General features: G+C 44.0%; 1 non-coding gene across 1 annotated transcript; it reads right to left on the bottom strand.

The window, feature by feature from the left end:
• Positions 1 to 12,906: 12,906 nt before the first annotated feature.
• On the bottom strand, positions 12,907 to 13,044 carry LOC119936665. The gene has a single exon (XR_005453819.1). It is a non-coding gene; the product is annotated as a small nucleolar RNA SNORA7 (small nucleolar RNA).
• Positions 13,045 to 21,096: the final 8,052 nt, after the last annotated feature.

The raw sequence follows: 21,096 nt of genomic DNA, 5'->3' as shown, positions 1-21,096 counted from the left end.
AGAGACAAAAACATCTCAAATTCAGCTGTTTGGCATTCCCTCAAAAAACGCCTGGTGTTACTTTGGCGGAGATAAGAGAGATTCCGAACATCAAATAAACCCTATGGCTAGAAAACAGGTCGTACACTGGTGTTCCTCTCAGCCCTTGAGGAAGCTCTCTTGGGTTGCCTTTCCGCTCCGCTCATGGATTCGGATTTATGCCTTTGTGGCTACCCACAACTCAGCCCGCCTGCACGTCTCAGATGCATGGGAAAATTGCTTTTTGAGCCACCAGAAAAAAGACTCCAAGAGCTCAGGGTGCTCCCACGCCCCCAGTCCAACCTCGGGCAGGGCCCACGTTCTCTGTCCCCTTCAAAAACCCTACAGTGTTCGCTCCACGTGTTTACTGTGGCTAGATCTCCAGGCCCCGGGCCACTGGGCCAGAGCGATAGATCCATTCTTTCGACTCTGCGGACTCATTAGGAAAAAGGTTTCACACTCCTGAGCATCTGGGCCGGCTGTGCTCAGGGAATGTTTGTTAATTGTATCGGATTTTTTGCCCTTATAAAAAGTACACTTACTGCAAACAACCTCTTCAGGTCATATGTGGAAAAGACCCGAAAGCCAGCAAATAAAGAAACAAATGCTGATATTCATCTCAGCTCTACCCAGGGAGAGGAGTGGGCAAGGAAGAGAAATGAAATTTTGTTCAAATGAGATCATCAAGGTGTATTTCTCTATCATATATTACTAAAATAGAATCAACGTTCATGAGTTGCCTTGGAGAATCAGGATGTGTGAGAGCGTCCACCTTCTTTCCCACTGGGAGGATGAGTTGGGTCCATTAATAAACTCTCTTTCTCCCTCCAGCTGGCTTCCTGGTGTATTGAATGAATAAATTCCTAGAATTCTCCATTCCCCTTTCAATCGTGCTTTCTCTCTCTGAATCCTTTGCTGTCACTAGCAGTTGAATTTGAAATGCTCTCAATTAGTCAACAGTATTTACGGAGCACTTACCGTGTGCAGAGTACTGTACTATGCACCTGAAAGAGTACAATACAGCAGAGTTGACAGACACGTTGTTTTCCCACAATGAACTTATTATCTGGAGGGGAAGACAGATATTAGTACAAATAAATAATTTATGGCTATGTACATAAGTGCTGTGGGGCTGAGGGTGGGGCCAATATCAAATGCCCAAAGGTCACAGATCCAGATGCATAGATGACACAGAAGGGAAACAAAGCCGGGGAATAGAGGGCTCAACTGGGGAAGGCCTCTTGGAGAAGACACGACTTTAATAGGGAAGGATGTGGGAAAGAGATCGGTAGCAAGATAGATGAGATCGGGGCACCTTTCTGGCATAAACTGTCTTTTGTCCTCCTAATTTTTGAAGTGCAAGCTATATTTTGGGAAAATGCAAAGTGGATGTGAAATAAAGAAAATTTGGAACTTTCATTCAATTAGCTCGCCTGCAAAGTTGTTCGGAGCAATCATTGTCATTGGTATTTATTGAACATCTGCTGTGTGAATGCTGTACTAGATAATAATAATAATAATTGTGGTATTTGTTCAGCACTTACAATGTGCCAAGCACTGTTCTAAGCGCTGGAGTAAATACAAGGCATTGTCCCACGTGGGGTTCATAGTCTCAATCCCCATTTTACAGATGAGGTAACTGAGGCACAGAGACATTAAGTGATTTGCTCAAGGTCACACAGTAGACAAGTGGCAGAACCAGAATTAGAACCCAGGACCTCTTATTCCCTAGCCCATACTCTCGTCACTAGGCCATACTGCTCCTCTAGATGCTTGGAAAGATGAAATAGAAGTTGAAGATATGGTATCTGTCTTCAAAGGATTTACCATCTAACAGGGGAGAGTAGAAAACCCAAATTATATATACAGTAGCAAGTTAAAAACATTAATATTCCTAATTCTCATTCATTACTCAATCATATTTATTGAGCACTTACTGTGTGCAAAGCACTGTACTAAGCACTTGGAAAGTACAATTCAGCAACAGAGACAATCCCTACCCAACAACAGGCTCACAGTCGAGAAGTGGGGAGACAGATAACATGGATGGGTTGTGTTCTCATTAAACCTCATGATAAGGAAATCACACACTGTACTCTCTCAAGCTCTTAGTACAGCGTTCTGCACATAGTGAGTATTCCGTGATGATGACGGTGATGATAATGTGATATTCATCATTCCAACATCCCACATAATTATAATAATAACTGTGGTATTTGTTAAGCTCTTACTATGTGCTGAGCACTACACTAAGCATTGGGGTAGATACAAGCGCTTAGTACAGTGCTCTGCACACAGTAAGCGCTCAATAAATACAATTGAATGAATACAAGATCATCAGGTCCCACATGGGGCTCACAGTCTAAGGAGGGAGAAGAGTTATTGAATCCCCATTTTGCATATGAGGGAACTGAGGCTTAATGAAGTCAAATGACTTGCCCAAGGTCACACAGCAGGCAAGTGCCGGAGCCAGGATTAAAACCCAGGTCCTCTGACTTCCAGGCCACTTTCCTCTTTCCACTGGGCCACACTTCTGGCCTTCATGTTTGAAGACGACACCACTGATGGTGAAAGTCATCCATGAATGCCCGTGTTGCTGAAAAGGTGAATGCGGAATCTGCAGACCTGGCCACACTGGGCAAACTAGAAGGTTGTCCCTGATTATAGAATTGTGTTGTTTATAGCAGCCCTAAACAGAGATCACCAGAAACAAAAGTAAACAAAAGCAAATAACTGGCCTTTTCTTCATTTCCACTGACTCTAGCTTTCACGAGATAACAGCTACGTTTCCAGCTGAATGTTCTGTGTCAACATCTTGATGGGTACAACATGAAAATTCCCCAAACCGTTGCCAAAGAGATTGATAACAGCATCCCCATTTAACACGTGGAATACCTGAGCCCCAAAGTCAACAGAGCCCCGGGACACAGATGATTTTCTAATGGGGAGGTTTTGACCCCTGTGTTACCTGTTTAAGCCATTACTGATAACTTCATCTCTAAATTTGTTATTCTAAAAGAGCCATCATCAATTCAGGGGACTGAGACCATGAGCGCAGTATGGGACAGGGACTGTGTCCACCCTGATTTGCTTATCTGCACCTCAGTATTTAGAACAATGCCTGGCACATAGTAAGTGCTTAACAAATACAATTATTATTATTATTACTTTCCCAGCTCTTCGTCCAGTGCTCTGCACCAATTGATTGAGGAGCAATAGGGAAGAACGGGATGCAGATAATCCACAATGCAGACCACTTGCCTAGTTTGTCAACAAATATTCCCATCAGAGCTTTCGATGCTGCCATCCTTAGCTTCCAAAACAAGCCTTCGTATTAATGATGTATAAAATTTTTGTTCCTCTGTTAGTCGATCAATTAATCCATGGTATTTATTGAGGGCCTACTGTGTTTTCAGTACTTTCCTAAGAGCTTAGAGTAGAAGAGAGGAAATATGATCCCTGCTTTCAATGAGCTACGCACTAGTAGGTTCTGATAGAGTCCATTTACATCTGGCCCTCTCTAGGGGAACCACGGCGAACAAGAGAATTGAGGATGCCAAATCATTTCTTGGCTCGTGTTGCCAGAAATCCATTTATCTATGTCTGATAAATTGTTTCTTCCCCAAGGCTTAGTACAGTGCTCGGCACCTATTAAGCGCTTAACAAATCCCGCAATAATTTTTTTATTATCTCGTTTACAGTTCTTTGTCACAGGATAAGTATATTTCTTAGCTGTACAGAAGGCCTGCGGCTGAGACACCAAAGTATGTTGTACATTTTCCAGCCCAATAAGAAATACTTTCTTTTTTATGGTATTTGTTAAGCACTGCTACATGCCAGGCACTGTACTAAGCACTGGGGTAGGTACAAGCATAATAATTATAATAATAAATAATGATGGGATTTGTTAAGTGCTTACTATGTGCCAAGCACTAAGTCTTGGGGGCGGTTCCAAGGTGACCAGGTTGTCCCATGGGGAGCTCACAATCTCAATCCCCATTTTGCAGATGAGGTAACTGAGGCCCAGAGAAGTTAAGTGACTTGCCCAAAGTCACACAGCTGACATGTGGTGCAGCCAGGATTAGAACCCATGACCTCTGGCTCCCAAGCCCGGGCTCTTTCCACTGAGCCATGCTGCAGGTTGGACATAGTCCATGTCCCACATGGGGCTCACAGTTTTAATCCCCATTTAACAGAGAAGGTAACTGAGGCACAGAGAGTGAAGTGGCTTGCCCGAGACCACACAGCAGGCAATTGGAGGAGTCAGGACTAGGACCCAGGTACTTCTCTAACTCCCAGGCCTGAGCTCTCTCCATTAGGCCATGCTGCTTTCCCAGCTGGTTTCAGAGTGAAGCTTCAAATGATCACAATTCCTACACCCCCTTTGAGTACACACAAAATGTCCAGTTGAGGCTGTAGTTATTCCATGACTCTGGCATTCTGACCTCTTGATTACCAACATGTTTCTCCTTCGATTTCCAGTGTCTCTTCTGTTTCCTAAAAGATTACATTGGCCTCTTCCATCAGTGTTTCCCTTGCATTTACTGAATTCTTGGAGCTGGAATGTCTGTAGCAAGGGACATTTTTCCAGGAAAGGTTTACCTTTGAGGATCGATTATGCTGCTAATTTACACAACTCCAAGTATTCTGTTGCTAGTAGATCCTGTTTGATCTAAGCTTGGAAGCTGAGTTTCTCCGAGATAAAAATATCCTGCCCCTCCCCTTCTAAAAGGAGGAGGAAGGGAGTGGAGCCTTCCTGGGTTGCTTCTCCTAATTTGCTCATGAAGAATAGCTGAGTCTGGCCCAAGAAGCTCCATGGTCCAGACAAAAGTCTGGATGTCCCTGGGAGTTCCAGGGAGCCACTGCTATTTATTAAGTACTTACTGTGTGCAGAACACTATATTAAGAACTTGGCAGAGTACAATATAGTCAGCCACCCAACTAAGTTCCCTGGACACTCTGGGCTCTGATCTCCCCAGCCATGCATCCCAGGAAAGCAAGTAATTAATCGGGCAATCGCTCAATCAATGGTATTTACTGAGCACTTACTGTCAGAAAATTGTATTTATTAATAATAATAATAATAATAATGGCATTTGTTAAGTGCTTACTATGTGCAAAGCACTGTTCTAAGCATTCTAAGTGCTGGGGGGGATACAAGGTGATCAGGTTGTCCCACTTAGGGCTCACAGTCTTAATCCCCATTTGAGGTAACTGAGGCTCAGAGAAGTGAAGTGACTTGACCAAGGTCACCCAGCAGACATGTGGCGGAGACAGGATTAGAACTCATGACCTCTGACTCCCAAGTCCATGCTCTTTCCACTGAGCCACGCTGCTTATTGAGCATTTACCGTATGCAGAGCACTGTACGAGCTTGCAGACTAGAAGGGGAGACAGACACTAAATATAAATAGTCAATCAATCACTCAGAAAATAGTATTGATTGAATGCTTACTGTGTGCAGAGCACTGTCATAAATGTTGGGAGAGTACATTATACGATATTACAGAGTTGGCAGACATATTTGCTGTCCATAGTGTGAACCTGCCCCTGAGGTAGGCTGCATAGGCAGCAAATTATGACAGATGCCCACACTGCAAATGGCTCTACCGCGAACAGGAACATGTATAATCAATCAATGACATTTATTGAGCACTTACTCCATGCACAGCACAGTAGTAAGTACTTGGGAGAGCCCAGTACAAAAGTTGGTAGACATGATCCCTGCCCTCAAGGAGCTTAAAATCTAATAATAATAATGGTACTTACTATGTATCAAGCACTGTTCTAAGAGCTGGAGTAGATACAAGGTAATCAGGTTGTTCCTCATGGGGCTTACAGTTTTAATCCCCACTTTACAGATGAAGGAACTGAGGCACATAAATGTTAAGTGGCTTACCCAAGGTCACAGAGCAAACAAATGCCAGAGTTGGGATTAGAACCCATGTCCCCTGACTCTCAAGCCCATGCTCTTTCCACTAAGCCACAATGCTTCTCAATTACAATTACCCAAGATCCATATTTGGAACTTTGTTTTCCCAACATCCCTAGGCCCCACCACTATCTCTTTTCACCCAAAAAACTCTCCATGACTTAATTTCTCTCCTCCCTGAATTGTCCCTCGAATCCCTATTCCTCACCCTTGTCCTCCTTCCACCAGTTTTCCTTGGATGAGATGACCATGGCAGACTAGGTTGAATAATAATAATAATGGCATTTATTAAGCACTTACTATGTGCAAAGCACCGTTCTAAGCACTGGAAAGGTTACAAGGTAGTCAGGTTGTCCCACGGGGGGCTCACAGTCAATCCCCATTTTACAGATGAGGTAACTGAGGCACAGAGAAGTTGTGACTTGTCCAAAGTCACACAGCTGACAATTGGCAGAGTCGGGATTTGAACCCATGACCTCTGACTCCAAAGCCCAGGCTCTTTCCTCTGAGCCATGCTGCTTCTCCCTCCTTGAAACAGGGTGAGTTCATTTTGCTGAGTGGGGATTCAGTCTCCCCAGAACCTCACTCCCACTATCCTCTCCATTAAGTTCGATTTTCAAGTCCTCTCCCTCACTTCTGATTAATTTCCATCTACCTTCCACAAACAAGAATTGATTTCTCTTCCCTCCTGAATCCCCTGTGAGTTCCTATGTGAAGAGTAAGGCACGTCCGAGACCCTCAACACTTGAAGCAACCTGGGCAAATATTTCCATGGAAGGAGAGCAGTTCAGGGATCGCAGGATGCTGATCCTAAGTCACTTCTCTCCATCACCCTTGAACAGCGGGAGGCTTCCAAAACAGAGACTCCTTGTGTCACACTGCTGCTCCAGACGGAGTATCCTTGGCCAAGGTGGTCTCCCAAGACACTATTTAGCTTGCCTTCCTTTGCATTCCCATCTCTAGACTGTAAACTCATTATGGGCTGCGAACAGAGTCTACCAACTCTGTTATATTGTACTCTCCCAAGCACTTAGTATAGTGCTCTGTATATAGTAAGTGCTCAATAAATACACTTGATAATAATAATAATAATAACTGTGGTATTTGTTAAGTGCATACTCTATGCCAGGCACTGTACTAAGCTCTGGGGTAGATACAAGGTAATCAGGTTGGACACAGTCCCTGTCCCACCTGGTGCTCACAATCTTAACCCCCATTTTTCAGATGAGGTAACTGAGGCACAGAGAAGTTAAACTGCTTGCCCAAGGTCACACAGCTGATGCAGCTGAGCTGAAGGAGGCCTTCTTAGACTGAGCCCCCTTTTTCCTCTCCTCCTCCCCATCCTCCCCGCCATACCTCCTTCCCCTCCCCACAGCAACTGTATATATGTTTGTACAGATTTATTACTCTATTTTACTTGTACGTATTTACTATTCTATTTATTTTGACAAGTGGCAGAGCCGGGATTAGAACCCATGTCCTGTGACTCCCACGACTGTGCTCTTTCTACTAAGCCACACAGTCTAGTGGAAGTGTCTGTGAACTTGAAGTCTTGTAGAACAGCTTACATGATTTCAAACTATATCTTCCCCTTCCCTAAGAGGTGAAAAAGGTTAAATACGATTAGTAATGGGAAAGGAGGCCTGCCACCAAGTGATGCAAACCTGAGTGAAGATTTCTCTTCTTAGTTCCTCCTTCCCTGCATTCTTGGGCATTGAGAAGCAGTGGGGCCTACTGGAAAGAGCACATGCCTGGGAGTCAGAGGACCAGGAGTCTAATCCCTGCTCTGCCATTTGTCTGCTGTGTGATCTTGAGCAAGACACTTAACTTCTCCATGTCTCCCTCAACACATCTTAAAATAAGGATTAAGACTCTGAGCCCCATGTTGGACGGGGACTGTGTCTGACCTGCATATCTTGTATCTGCCCCAGTGCTTAGATCAGTGCCTGACATAGTGCTTAACAAATACCATTAAAAAAATTATCATAAATGTTTGTGTCTAACTTGTGCCCCTCAGTGAAGGGGAGTTGGGGTACTAATCCTGGCTCTGCTACTTCTTTGCTGTGAAACATAGGGCGAGTAATTTAACTTCTCTTTACCTCAGCTCCTCATCTATATAAACTGGCTTAAATTCATTTTCTCTTAGACTGTGAACCTCATGGGGGGGAAGGGAATCTGTCTGATCTGATCATCTTATTTCTACCCCAGTGCTTAGTCCAGTGTGTGGTGTAAACAGCACATAGTATTACTATTATTGCTACGAGTACTACCTCTTTTTCCCTCCAACTGGCTGACCGTGAATGTAATTAGGCCACTGAAACACTAGAGCTCAGTCTGCCCTTTTCCGATGGATGTTTGATTGCTCCTTCTGTATCTGATTTAAGGAATGCTTTGCTATCCCGGGGTGGGGTGTAGTAGCAATCACTCAAATGAGATAATCAAAATGGAAGGTGGGACCCTACGGAACCGTTAAAGAGGATAACCCCTAGGGAAAGCCAAAGTTCCTTCCGACCTTGGTCTATACAGTGGATTGAGTCTTCTGAAGAAGACTCACTTCCCCAGGGAGCCTTGGCTCTTTATTGTTGCCATTCTCAAATTCACACTAATGGAATCAAAAACTGTCCCAGATTTAATCTGTTCTTCGAATTGCTGGGAGGGCCCCAGCTGGCGAAGCTGTGCTTGCTCTGTTCACAGGACCAGCCGGCCTCTCCGGTGTTTCAATATTTTTGTTGTCTTTGTTATTCCGCATCCTGCAGTGACTTCCCTGAGTGTTGCGAGTGATTAATTTAGCTGGTGTCACAGGATACAACATGTTGATAGAGAGGGAAAAAGAAAAAGGAATGTGGAAAGGGAGAGCAACTGGTGAGGTGAACAGGCATAGAACAAAAGCAACAGGGACAGTTCAAAAAGCTTCACTGGTCAAATTGACCCTAGGACATTGTTCTTATGAACATTGGTGTGGATTTCTGAGGAGTCCGGTTACTAAATTTCAAAGCCTGAAATCCTCACGGACCTTCCTCCTTTCTCCTGTTACTTTCACAAAGGCAGTAACCTCAGGTAAGAGGAAAACAAAAGGCAAAATTAGCACATTAAAACCATGGTGTTGATCTTAGAACAGGGGTTTCTTATAGGATTTTGTTCTGCAGCTCTCCTAGGTTATAGTAGAGTAGCAGCTGAGAAAACTGACAGAAATTCCACATGCAGAAGGTGCACTAATTCTAGCCAGCCTTGTGGCTTATGAAATCAGTCAGGGTGGGTTGAGCTGGGTGGGAATTTAGAGGTGGACTGTGTTCTTTTAATTTCTTTTAAGTGGATTTTAATAATGCTTCAGCAAATGTAAGCTAAGCACTGATTGAAAATCTCTCTCTCAGTTATCCCCCCCCGAAACACACACATATCTGTCAGGCACAGAAATGTAAGCCAGGGTAATGCCAAGCCCCACTTTCTCCAACCAGCACCCCCTTGATCCCACAGCCCCCTCAAGTTATCACCCCATTTTTCTCCTATCCTCTCCAAAGCCCTGGAGCAAGTTTGCTACACCACTGCCTCCACTTCCTCTCCTCTGACTCTTTTATTGACCCCCTGCAATTTGCCTTCTGTCCCACTACTCAGCTGAAACTGTCCTCTCCAAGGTTTCCGATGATCTCCTTCTTACCAAATATTCTGCTCTATCCCAATCCCCCCGTCCCAATCTCAACTGCCTTTGACTCTGTGGACCCCAGAAACACTATCTCTAGAGATAGTGGGAAGAGAGAACCGAAAGGATTTGGTGACAGACTGAATATGTGGGTTGAAAGAGACATGGATCTAAGATAATACCAAACTTGTGGGCTTGTGAAACAAAGAGGATGGTACTGTTTTCTAAGAGATGATGACATGGGGAAGAGGAGAGGATCTGGGTAGGAGGATGAAGAGTTCTGTTTTAGAGATGCTAAGTTCGAGGTGTCGGTGGGACATCCAAGTAGAGATGTCCTGAAAGCAGAAAAAATAAAAGAAAAACCAAGCAGAGAAAATGTGTAATTGAAAATGAGAACAAGGGAGAACAACTGAAAAGGTTAACTCATTAAATTGGTTTCTACAATAATAATAATAATGATGGCTTTTTAAAGCATTTACTATGTGCCAAGCACTGTTCTAAACACTAGTGTAATAATAATAATAATGGCATTTATTAAGCACTTACTATGTGCAAAGCACTGTTCTAAGCACTGGGGAGGTTACAAGGTGATCAGGTTGTCCCACAGGGAGCTCACAGTCTTTATCCCCATTTTACAGATGAGGTAACTGAGGCAAAGAGAAGTTGAGTGACTTGCCCAAAGTCACACAGCTGACAATAGGCAGAGCTGGGAGTTGAACCCATGACCTCTGACTCTGCAGCCCGTGCTCTTTCCACTAAGCCACGCTGCTTCTCTGTTTCCCTGGCCTAGGGACTTCATGAAGTAGAATTTCAATCTTCAAGCAGTTGTGCCATTCCAAAGACATTTAAAATTTTGAAATATAAGTAATGACATCCTTAGCATAGCATAATAACCTAATAGGAATCAATGCTAATGAGCAAATAGGAACCATTACAGGTAAATATTTTGTCACCAATTCTTGAACCCTCTTTCCTGGCTTCTGTATTAACAAAGATGTCTTCCTAATAATGGATGCAAAACTGCTCTTCTGGGATTTGAGTAACTTTCCTCTCCTTGGTTTTCTCCAGCAGACATACTCCATCTGTCACAGATATAAACCAAAGGGAAAAATATGATTCTCCCAGAAAGTGATGCAGTAATTATGTTCCACAAATAACTTTGCCTTGTGGAGAAAGCACAGGATACCTGGTTTCTAATCTTGGCTCTGCCACTTGACTGCTAAGTGACCTTAGGCAAGTCACTTGATTTCTCTGCAGGACAGTTTCCTCATCTGTAAAATGGGGGTGCAATATCTATTCTCTTTCCCGCTTAGACTGTGAATACGGTGTGGGACAGGGACTGTGCCCAATATGAATATCTTGTATCGACCCCAGTGCTTGCCATGTAATACGGCTCAACAATTGCCACAATTACATATTATATCGTCCACATTTAATCCCAGCCTCTCCCGAGTCTCTGAGTTTGCATACTGTTACAGGTGTAAAATTTCCCTATTTGGTGACTGGCCTGGTCCTGATGTGACTAGATGGTTTGATCACAAAGAGTGTAGGAACTCTCATGTGATGTGTCATATTCCATTTGGCACATAGGTGGTTGCTTGGTTGAACTAATTATTTAATTAGTAATGATTTAATAATAATTCTGCCACCAGGAGCAACAAAAGAGTCCTAGTCTCAAGAGTTGGGGAGTTGAGAATATGCCAGAAGATGACAATGCCATGCACCTTCTCCCTCTACTGCAAGTCAGGTTCCCACTGGGGCCACAGTTTCCAAGGGTGCCTGCCTCCCTGACAACTATAGTGATTTAGGCCTTGGAAGAACGGGGGTCAGTGTGAAGGGGAAGATTTTTGAATTTATTAATCATCATCATAGCAATGATAATAATATCAGCCTAATTGCTCTGGACACTGACTGCACCAATACCTTGATTTTGTTGATAATGCTCTCCAGTTACTTATCTCATTTTTACTCTTGCAATAATGCTTTAAGGTAGGTAGAATGGCAGGTATTTTTATTCCCATTTTGCAGCTGAGAAAACTGAAGCCAAAAAAGGTTAAGTGACTTTCCCGAGGTCACCCACCAGGCTGGGGGCAGAGCTTGGACTCAAAAGCAAGTCTGCTGGCTTCCAGACCGTTCTCCTCCACTAACAGGAAAGCAGCGTGGCTCAGTGGAAAGAGCGTGGGCTTGGGAATCAGAGGTCATGGGTTCGAATCCTGGCTCCGCCACTTGTCAGCTGTGTGACCTTGAGCAAGCCATTTAACTTCTCTTTGCCTCAGTTACCTCATCTGTAAAATGGGAATTAAGACTGTGAGCCCCAAGTGGGACAAACTGATCACCTTGTATCCCCCCCTGCGGCACTTGGAACAGTGCTTGGCATATAGTAAGCGCTTAACAAATACCACCATTATTTATTATTATTAAACCTCCTGCCCGCTCACCTGCATGGGAGCAGACTTTCCCAACTCACGGGTGGAGCCTGGTGGAAGAACAAAAATACCCTTTCCAATGTTAGCCAAGGACAAGGTGACTTTCTTGCATTTGCTGGGCTTCAAGGCTGGGCCTGGTTCTTCCTTTCTCTGATCCAGCTCCTGGGTCCGACTCAGATGCTTTGGCATCCTCACCAAGGCCAGGGTCTTTTAAACCCTTATTTGGCAATGGGGCCTGGATGAGAGGCTTTGACTAGCTCCTGCACAAGTCCTGATCTACCCTTTGGGCTGCCGCTGAAGCCACAGATGGCCTAAGTGCATCGGCTTCAAAGCCCTCAATCTCCTTGCCCACTCCTAATTTATCACACTGCTTTCCTATTAAGCCTAGCCCGCACACTTTGCTCCTCTAGTGCCAGCCTCCTCACTGTGTCTCGATCTCATATCTCATCACCGACCTCTCGCCCACATCCTGCCTCTAGCCTGAAATGCCCTTCCTCTTCAAATCCAAAAGACAGTCACTCTCCCCACCTTTAAAACCTTATAGAAGACACATTTCCTCCAAGAGGCCTTCCCTGACTAAGCCCTCATTTCCCTTTCTTCCTCCCTCTTCTGCATCACCCTTGCATTTGGATTTGCGCCTTTTATTCACTCTGCCATAACCCATACGTCTTTTCTTGTCTTATGCTTCAAGTTAACTCCGATCTATAGCGACTCCATGACACATCTCTCCCGGAATGCCCCACCTCCATCTGCAATCATTCTGGTAGTGTATCCATAGAGTTTTCCTGGTAAAAATACAGAAGTGGTTTACCATTGCATTCTTCCACGCAGTAAACGTGACTCTCCACCTTTGACTCTCCCATGCTGCTGCTGCTCAGTACAGGTGAGTTTTGACTTGTAGCAGATTGCCTTCCACTCGCTACCCACTGGCCAAGCTAGGAATGGAATGAGTACGCCTCTGCTTGACTCTCCCTCCCATAGCTGAGACTGATAGAGTACTGGAAACTCTCCAGGTGCGATCCTGAGAGGGGCAACATTACATATGTATCCCTTAATCTATTTCTTTTATATTAATGTTTATCTCTCGCTCTAGACTATAAACTCGTTGTAGGCAGGGATAATTTTTCTACAGAAACATTTAGTCCATGTTTCCCCATTCCCCAAGAACTTCCAGTGGTTGCCCATTCACCTCCACATCAAACAGAAACTCCTTACCATAGGCTTTAAAGCACTAAATCACCTTGCCCCCTCCTACCTCACCTCACTACCCTCCTAATACAACCCAGCTCACACAATTTGCTCCTCTAACACTAACCTATTCACTGTACTGTATCTTGTCTATCTTGCCACTGACTACTCATTCACTTCTCACCACTGGCCAGGAATACTCTCCTTCTCATACCCTGCCCTTCTCTTGTATAAGATGATTTCTAAAGGGTTGATGCTTTCTGCTGCTCAATGTTTTTTGCTCTACAATGACCCCTGGGGCTTGTTGCCCACAAGCTCCTTCTGTTGTGGATTCCTGGATGGGAACCTCCAAGAGGCACAATGACCCCGGTCTAGCTTGTTAAACTACTTGTTAAGCACTTATTAAGTGCCAAGTACTGTTCTAAGCACAGGGATACTTACAAGTTAATCAGATTGGACACAGTCCCTGTCTCACGTGGGGCTCTTACTCTTAGCCCCCATTTTACAGATGAGGTAACTGAGAACCAAAGAAGTTAAGTGACTTGCCCAAGGTCATGCAGCAGACATGTGGCAGAGCTGGGATTAGAACATGTCCAAGACTGAGCTCCTTATCTTCCCCCCCAAACCCTGTCCTCTCCCTGACTTTCCTGTCACTGTGGACGGCATTACCATCCTTCCCATCTCACAAGCCCGCAACCTTGGTGTCATCCTTGACTCCACTCTCTCGTTCACCCCACACATCCAATCTGTCACCAAAACCTGCCATTCTCACCTCCACAACATCGCCAAGATCCTCCCTTTCCTCTCCATCCAAACCACTAGCTTGCTGGTTCAATCTCTCATCTTATCCCGACTGGATTACTGCATCAGCCTACTTTCTGATCTCTCATCCTCCTGTCTCTCCCCTTCAGTCTATACTTCACTTTGCTGCCCGGATTGTCTTTCTACAGAGGTGCTCTGGGAGTGTCACTCCCCTCCTCAGAAATCTCCAGTGGTTGCCTATCAGCCTTCGAATCAATCAAAAACTCCTCACTTTGGCTTCAAAGCTCTCCATCACCTCACCCACTCCTACCTCACCTCCCTCCTCTCCTTCTACAGCCCAGCCACAGACTCCGCTCCTCTGCCACTAACCTCCTCACTGTGCCTCATTCTCACCTGTCCCGCCATCAACCCCTGGCCCACGTCCTCCCCCTGGCCTGGAATGCCCTCCTTCCCCACATCGGCCAATCTGGCTCTCTTCCTCCCTTCAAGGCCCTACTGAGAGCTCACCTCCTCCAGGAGGCCTTCCCAGACTGAGCTCCCCTTTTTCCTCTGCTCCTCCTCCCCTCCCCATTGCCCCTACTCTCTCCCTCTGCTCTACTCCCATCCCTGCCCCACAGCACTTGTGTGTATGTACATATTTATTATTCTATTAATTTTATTAATGATATGTATATGCCTAAAATTCCATTTATATTGATGCTATTGACATCTGTCTACTTGTTCTACTTGTTTTATTTTGTTGTCTGTCTCCCCCTTCTAGACTGTGAACCCATTGTTGGGTAGGGACCATCTCTATATGTTGCCGATTTGTACTTCCAAGCGCATAATGCAGTGCTCTGAATACAGTAAGCGCTCAATAAATATGATTGAATGAATGAATGAATGAAAGAATCTGACAGACAACTACTCTCCCCACCTTCAAAGCCTTATTGAATAACTGTCTCCTCCAAGAGGCCTTCCCTAACTAAGTTCTCTTTTCCTTGTCTTCCACTCCCTTCTGGGTTACCTGGACTTGCTCCCTTTATTCATCCCCTCTCCCAGGCTCACAGAACTTACATATATATCTGTATTTACTGAATTTTATTGTGGTCTGTCTCCCCATCTAGATGGGTCAGGGGATGGTCTGTTATATTGTACTGTCCCGAGCACTTAGTACAGTGATTCTGCTTACAGTAAGCGCTCAATAAATATGATGAAGTGATTGAAGTGGCACTCCAGGGAAGCAGCGTGGCTCAGTGGAAAGAGCATGGGCTTGGGTGTCAGAGGTCATGGGTTCAAATCCCAGCTCCACCAATTGTCAACTGTGTGACTTTGGGCAAGTCAGTTAACTTCTCTGGGCCTCAGTTACCTCATCTGTAAAATGGGGATAAAGACTGTGAGCCCCATGTGGGACAACCTGATCACCTTGTATCCTCCCCAGTGCTTAGGACAGTGCTTTGTACATAGTAAGTGCTTAACAAATGCCATTATTATTATTATTATTGTTATTATTGTTATTATTATTATTACCATTATCATTAACCACCTAGAATGGAGTTCAGGTCAGTCAATTCTCTGGGCCTGTAACCTTTCTTTTATCACTATCTTGTTTTTGTCTAAATCTCTCTTCAATCTTTTCTATTTCCCTGCATCACTTTCCTCTCTCCTCTCTGTCTTCCTGCAACTTTGCTTTCTTCCCTTACTCATCTCTGAGTCTCTGTTGTTCAGGAAAAGGTGACACCTATCTAGAGGTTGTCATCTTCAATTAATCAATCAATGGTATTTAGTGACCACTTACTGTGTGCAGAGAACTGTTCTAAGCACTTGGGAGAGTACAATACAAAAGAGTAATTATATCAATCAATGAATCTTATTTATTGAGCATTTACTGTGTGCAGAGCACAGTACTAAGCACTTGGAGGAGTGCAGTGTAACAGAATTGGTAGACAAGTTCCCTGTACACAACAAGCTTACAGTCTAGAGAGGGAGATAGACTGATTAGCTGCTAGACTGTGAGCCCACTGTTGGGTAGGGACCGCCTCTATATGTTGCCAACTTGCACTTCCCAAGCACTTAATACAGTGCTCTGCACACAGTAAGCGCTCAATAAATATGATTGATTGATTGATTGGCCAATGGTACCATAACCTACAACAATGCATTACATTATTCACATTATATCACTATTAGCATCTCTTCTTGCCATGGGTTGAGAGCTCCCTTTCATGTCACTGAAAACTCCACATCAGAGGAAACAGGCAACCAAGCTAGAAAGACAAACACCATCCATCTTACTTAGAATCGTAATTATTCAGAGTTGTAGGAAACAACACCCCTCTCAAGGTTGCATCTAGAGAGTTTCCAATACTCTACCCATCCTGACTATGGGAGGGAGAGTCAAGCAGAGGCATACCCATTCTAATCCTAGCTTGGGCAGTGGCTAGCGAGTGGAAGGCAGTCTGATGCAAGTCAAAATTTCCCTGTGCTGGGCAGCAGCGACATGGGAGAGAGTTGAGGGTGGAGACTCAAGTTTAATGTGTGAAAGGAGGAAATGGTAAACCACTTCTATATTTTTACCAAGAAAACACTTTGGATACACTACCAGAACGTGGGGCGTTGTGGGAGAGATGTATCCATGGTGTCACTATGGGTTGGAGATGACTTGACAGCATAAGACAAGGGAAAAACAACCATCAAAAAACTTCCCCTTTCCAGCACACTGCACCTAGATTGAAGTCCTTTCACCTTTGGTACTTTACATTTTAACTTCAGTAAGCCTGACGTCCTTCCTGATATCCTTGTTACCTGATATCCTTGGCAAATTCAACCCACACTTCAGTCCAAATGTTCATCACCCCTCACGATTCTCTTCCTACAACGTTTCATTTAAGAAGCTGTTTAGCAGTTGCTTTGTGTTGCTATTCCAATGGTTGTTGCCTTAAAATGCTTAAAGGTGATCTTATTTAAGGCAAACTTTTTTTAAATCTTTCAAAAATGAAAAATTATGTATACATTTTTCAAAAGGTGTTTCAAATAAACTTCCTTCTTAGTAGGAGCTGGATATGCCACATCACCACCCAAAACTTTGGGTATATTTTTCCATCCTATGTAAATGTTTTTATTATCCTCTATTTGGTATTTCCGTGTCAAGAAAACTACTGTATGAAATTCCCAGAGGATAATTCAGCACAGCTGTAGTACCAAGCTAGTTAAAGTCTATCTGGGCTATGAACTAGCTAGCAACTGCATATTTACATTGTAATGCACAATGAGAATCAAGAATCTTAATATGAATAATGTATACATACTCAGCATGTCCTACAACAGCAGTTTCCAACTTGATTGGTTCATTGGCTACTTTCTTAAAATATTGATATCTGAAGTACCGTATACCAATTGCTTACTGTGGGAGAAAAGTCCACTAATGAGAAAGGTATTTTGCTTCAAAGAGAGGATACGGCTAAGCATCAGCCAGGGATTAGGGCTCTACATTGAGTTTTGCCTAGGATTTATTTTTAACTTCATATCGGATCAGGTTGTGTTGAAGGGCAAGTATTTTGACACTGATATCGGGCCAAACATTTCTCTCTCTCATTCGCGGAGTTGTTTGACCTGTCTTTGGTTGAATTTAAGCCTCAATCCACCATGCTTTTAAACTAATCAGTCTATTCTTCTTTTCCACCCTTTTTCACCCTAAATCAATCAATCAATCAATCATGGGTATTTATTGAGCATTTACTATGTGCACTATGCTCTTGGGAGAGCATAATATAACAGAATTAGCAGAAGCATTCCCTGCTTACAGTCTCGAGTGGGAGACAGGCATTAATAACAAGCCTGAAAAGGGTTGGCCTACATTCCTAATGTCTGACTTCTAGCCAGTGACTATCTTGCATACTTACAGAATCCATTCAAGCATCCTTGGCTTAGGTTCTTGGATTCCTATGGAGGTGATTATTAAATTGAATATTTGAAAGATGAACATTCTAGAGGGAAAATTAAAAAGAGTATCAGTGTGCTTCTTTCCCAGTGTTCAGTATACAGCTTTGCATCTAGGAAGTGCTTAAAAAATGCAATTACTATTATTCATTATTTTTTTCTGCTTAATAATAATAATGATAGCATTTACTAAGTGCTTACTATGTGCAAAGCACTGTTGTAAGCGCTGAGGGAGATACAAGGTGATCAGGTTGTCCCACGGGGGGCTCACAGTCTTAATCCCCATTTTACAGATGAGGGAACTGAGGCACAGAGAAGTTAAGTGACTTGCCCAAAGTCACACAGCTGACAAGTGGCAGAGCTGGGATTTGAACCCACAACCTCTGACTCTCAAGCCCAGGCTCTTTCCACTGAGCCATGCTCCTTCTCATGGCTTAATCTAAGTCATGATTCTCAGAGGCTCAGTGAGACTCTTCCCAAACTCAAGTTAACATAGGATTCTTGTAAGTAGAATAGGGCTGTTTTAAAGCATTTGATCAAGAAACCAACCACACTTGAAACTCCCTGGCCATTGTCTCAATTTATGTTATTTATTGAGTGCTTACTGTGCAGAGCACTGTACTAAACGCTTGGGAGAAACGTTCCCTTCCTGAGAGGTCTTGAACTGAGAAATGTATTTACGAGCTGTTTATGCCTATAAATTACCACTCTGCCCAGAAGTTATTGCCTCAAGTGCTATTGACATGCACCACCAATTAGGTATGGAAACAGCAATTAAATACCTTTTTCACTATCCTGGGCTCTTACAAAGCAGCTTTTACTCTGGAGGAAACTTTGCTGTGCTTTATATCATGCACCATTGGAAAGGTTTTGCATTTTCATTCAGAAACTTCTTTCATTTGCTACTCCGACTAAATTGAACTGAAATATTTTTCCCAGTAATTTGGCCCAATCTTCCTCAATTTAGCCCTGCATCCACTTAGACCATATTTAGCTCAAACATTCCTCATGCATAAAGCCATGTTTCTAGCAAAATTCTACTGAAAAGAGCCTTACATTAATTCAATGCAGTCAACTTTATATACAGAATTTATTGGCTCAAGCACCGAGAAAAACATTCTAATCAGTAAGTTTCCTCTCATTAAAAGTTAATTAGTTTGACATAAGCTTCCTGCATAAAGTATCGGGTACTTAGTGATCATTAGGAAAGAAGTGAATCTCACATGCGGCTTCAGAAATAAAAGAAATGAAAAAAAAATCTGCAGTTGACATATTTTTTTGAAGGTTCCTATGATCTCTTGGAAGAAGACCCAAGAAGGCTGGAAAAACACATAAAATCACCATATTCCTAAATTTTCATTATAATGAGCTTCTAAATGATTTTGTCTCCGTTTTTAAACACTGTAAAGAGGTTACTTGCTGTTATAAATCCTAGGATTAAATTTAGATAAATTAGCTTAACATAGGTTACAATCACAGACCAAAACTGATGTTCAAAATGGGAGGGATTCCATAGAGGACAGCACACTTGTCCTCTTTATCTCATTCCTGAATTTAGGAATACACAAAAATACACACACGCGTGAACTTTATTTCTGGTGGGTGCATTAAGGGCTAGCTACCTTCTATTTTTTTAAAAAAAATCAGTACCATAACACCTACTGTTTAGTCTGTTATTCAAGTATTCAATGCCAAACATATAAGCATGGATTTTAAAGCACTTATTTGCCTGCTGTGTGATCTTGGGCAATTTATAACTTTGCTGTGACTCATTTTCCTCATCTTAACTTGTATAATAACATGTTAACTTGTATAATAATAATAATAATAATAATTACAACAACAACTCTCTCCTTGACCCCCTCCAGTCTGGCTTCCGTCCCCTACATTCCATGAAAACTGCCCTCTCAAAGGTCACCAATGACCTCCTGCTTGCCAAATCCAAGAGCTCATACTCTGTCCTAATCCTCCTCGACCTCTCAGCTGCCTTCGACACTGTGGACCACCCCCTTCTCCTCAACACGCTATCTGACCTTGGCTTCACAGACTCCGTTCTCTCCTGGTTCTCCTCTTATCTCTCCGGTTGTTCTTTCTCAGTCTCTTTTGCAGGCTCCTCCTCCCACTCCCATCCTCTTACTGTGGGGGTTCCCCAAGGTTCAGTGCTTGGTCCCCTTCTGTTCTCAACCTACACGCACTCCCTTGGTGACCTCGTTCGCTCCCACGGCTTCAACTATCATCTCTACGCTGATGACGCCCAGATCTCCATCTCTGCCCCTGCTCTCTCCCCCTCCCACCAGGCTCGCATCTCCTCCTGCCTTCAGGACATCTCCATCTGGATGTCCGCCCGCCACCTAAAGCTCAACATGTCGAAGACTGAGCTCCTTGTCTTCCCTCCCAAACCTTGTCCTCTCCCTGACTTTCCCATCTCTGTTGACGGCAATACCATCCTTCCCGTTTCACAAGCCCGCAACCTTGGTGTCATCCTCGACTCCGCTCTCTCATTCACCCCTCACATCCAAGCCGTCACCAAAACCTGCCGGTCTCAGCTCCGCAACATTGCCAAGATCCGCCCTTTCCTCTCCATCCAAACTGCTACCCTGCTCATTCAAGCTCTCATCCTATCCCGTCTGGACTACTGCACCAGCCTTCTCTCTGATCTCCTATCCTCGTGTCTCTCTCCACTTCAATCCATACTTCATGCTGCTGCCCGGATTATCTTTGTCCAGAAATGCTCTGGGCATATTACTCCCCTCCTCAAAACTCTCCAGTGGCTACCAATCAATCTGTGCATCAGGCAGAAACTCCTCACCCTGGGCTTCAAGGCTGTCCATCACCTCGCCCCCTCCTACCTCACCTCCCTTCTCTCCTTCTACAGCCCAGCCCGCACCCCCTGCTCCTCTGCTGCTAATCTCCTCACTGTACCTCGTTCTCGCCTGTCCCGCCATTGACCCCCGGCCCACGTCATCCCCCGGGCCTGGAATGCCCTCCCTCTGCCCCTCCGCCAAGCTAGCTCTCTTCCTCCCTTCAAGGCCCTGCTGAGAGCTCACCTCCTCCAGGAGGCCTTCCCAGACTGAGCCCCTTCCTTCCTCTCCCCCTCGTCCCCCCATCTTACCTCCTTCCCTTCCCCACAGCACCTGTATATATGTATATATGTTTGTACATATTTATTACTCTATTTATTTATTTATTTATTTTACTTGTACATAGCTATTCTA

Source organism: Tachyglossus aculeatus, chromosome 1, assembly GCF_015852505.1.
Source record: "Tachyglossus aculeatus isolate mTacAcu1 chromosome 1, mTacAcu1.pri, whole genome shotgun sequence".
NCBI classification, from domain to species: Eukaryota; Metazoa; Chordata; class Mammalia; order Monotremata; family Tachyglossidae; genus Tachyglossus; species Tachyglossus aculeatus.
This window is presented reverse-complemented; position numbering and strand designations above follow the sequence as displayed.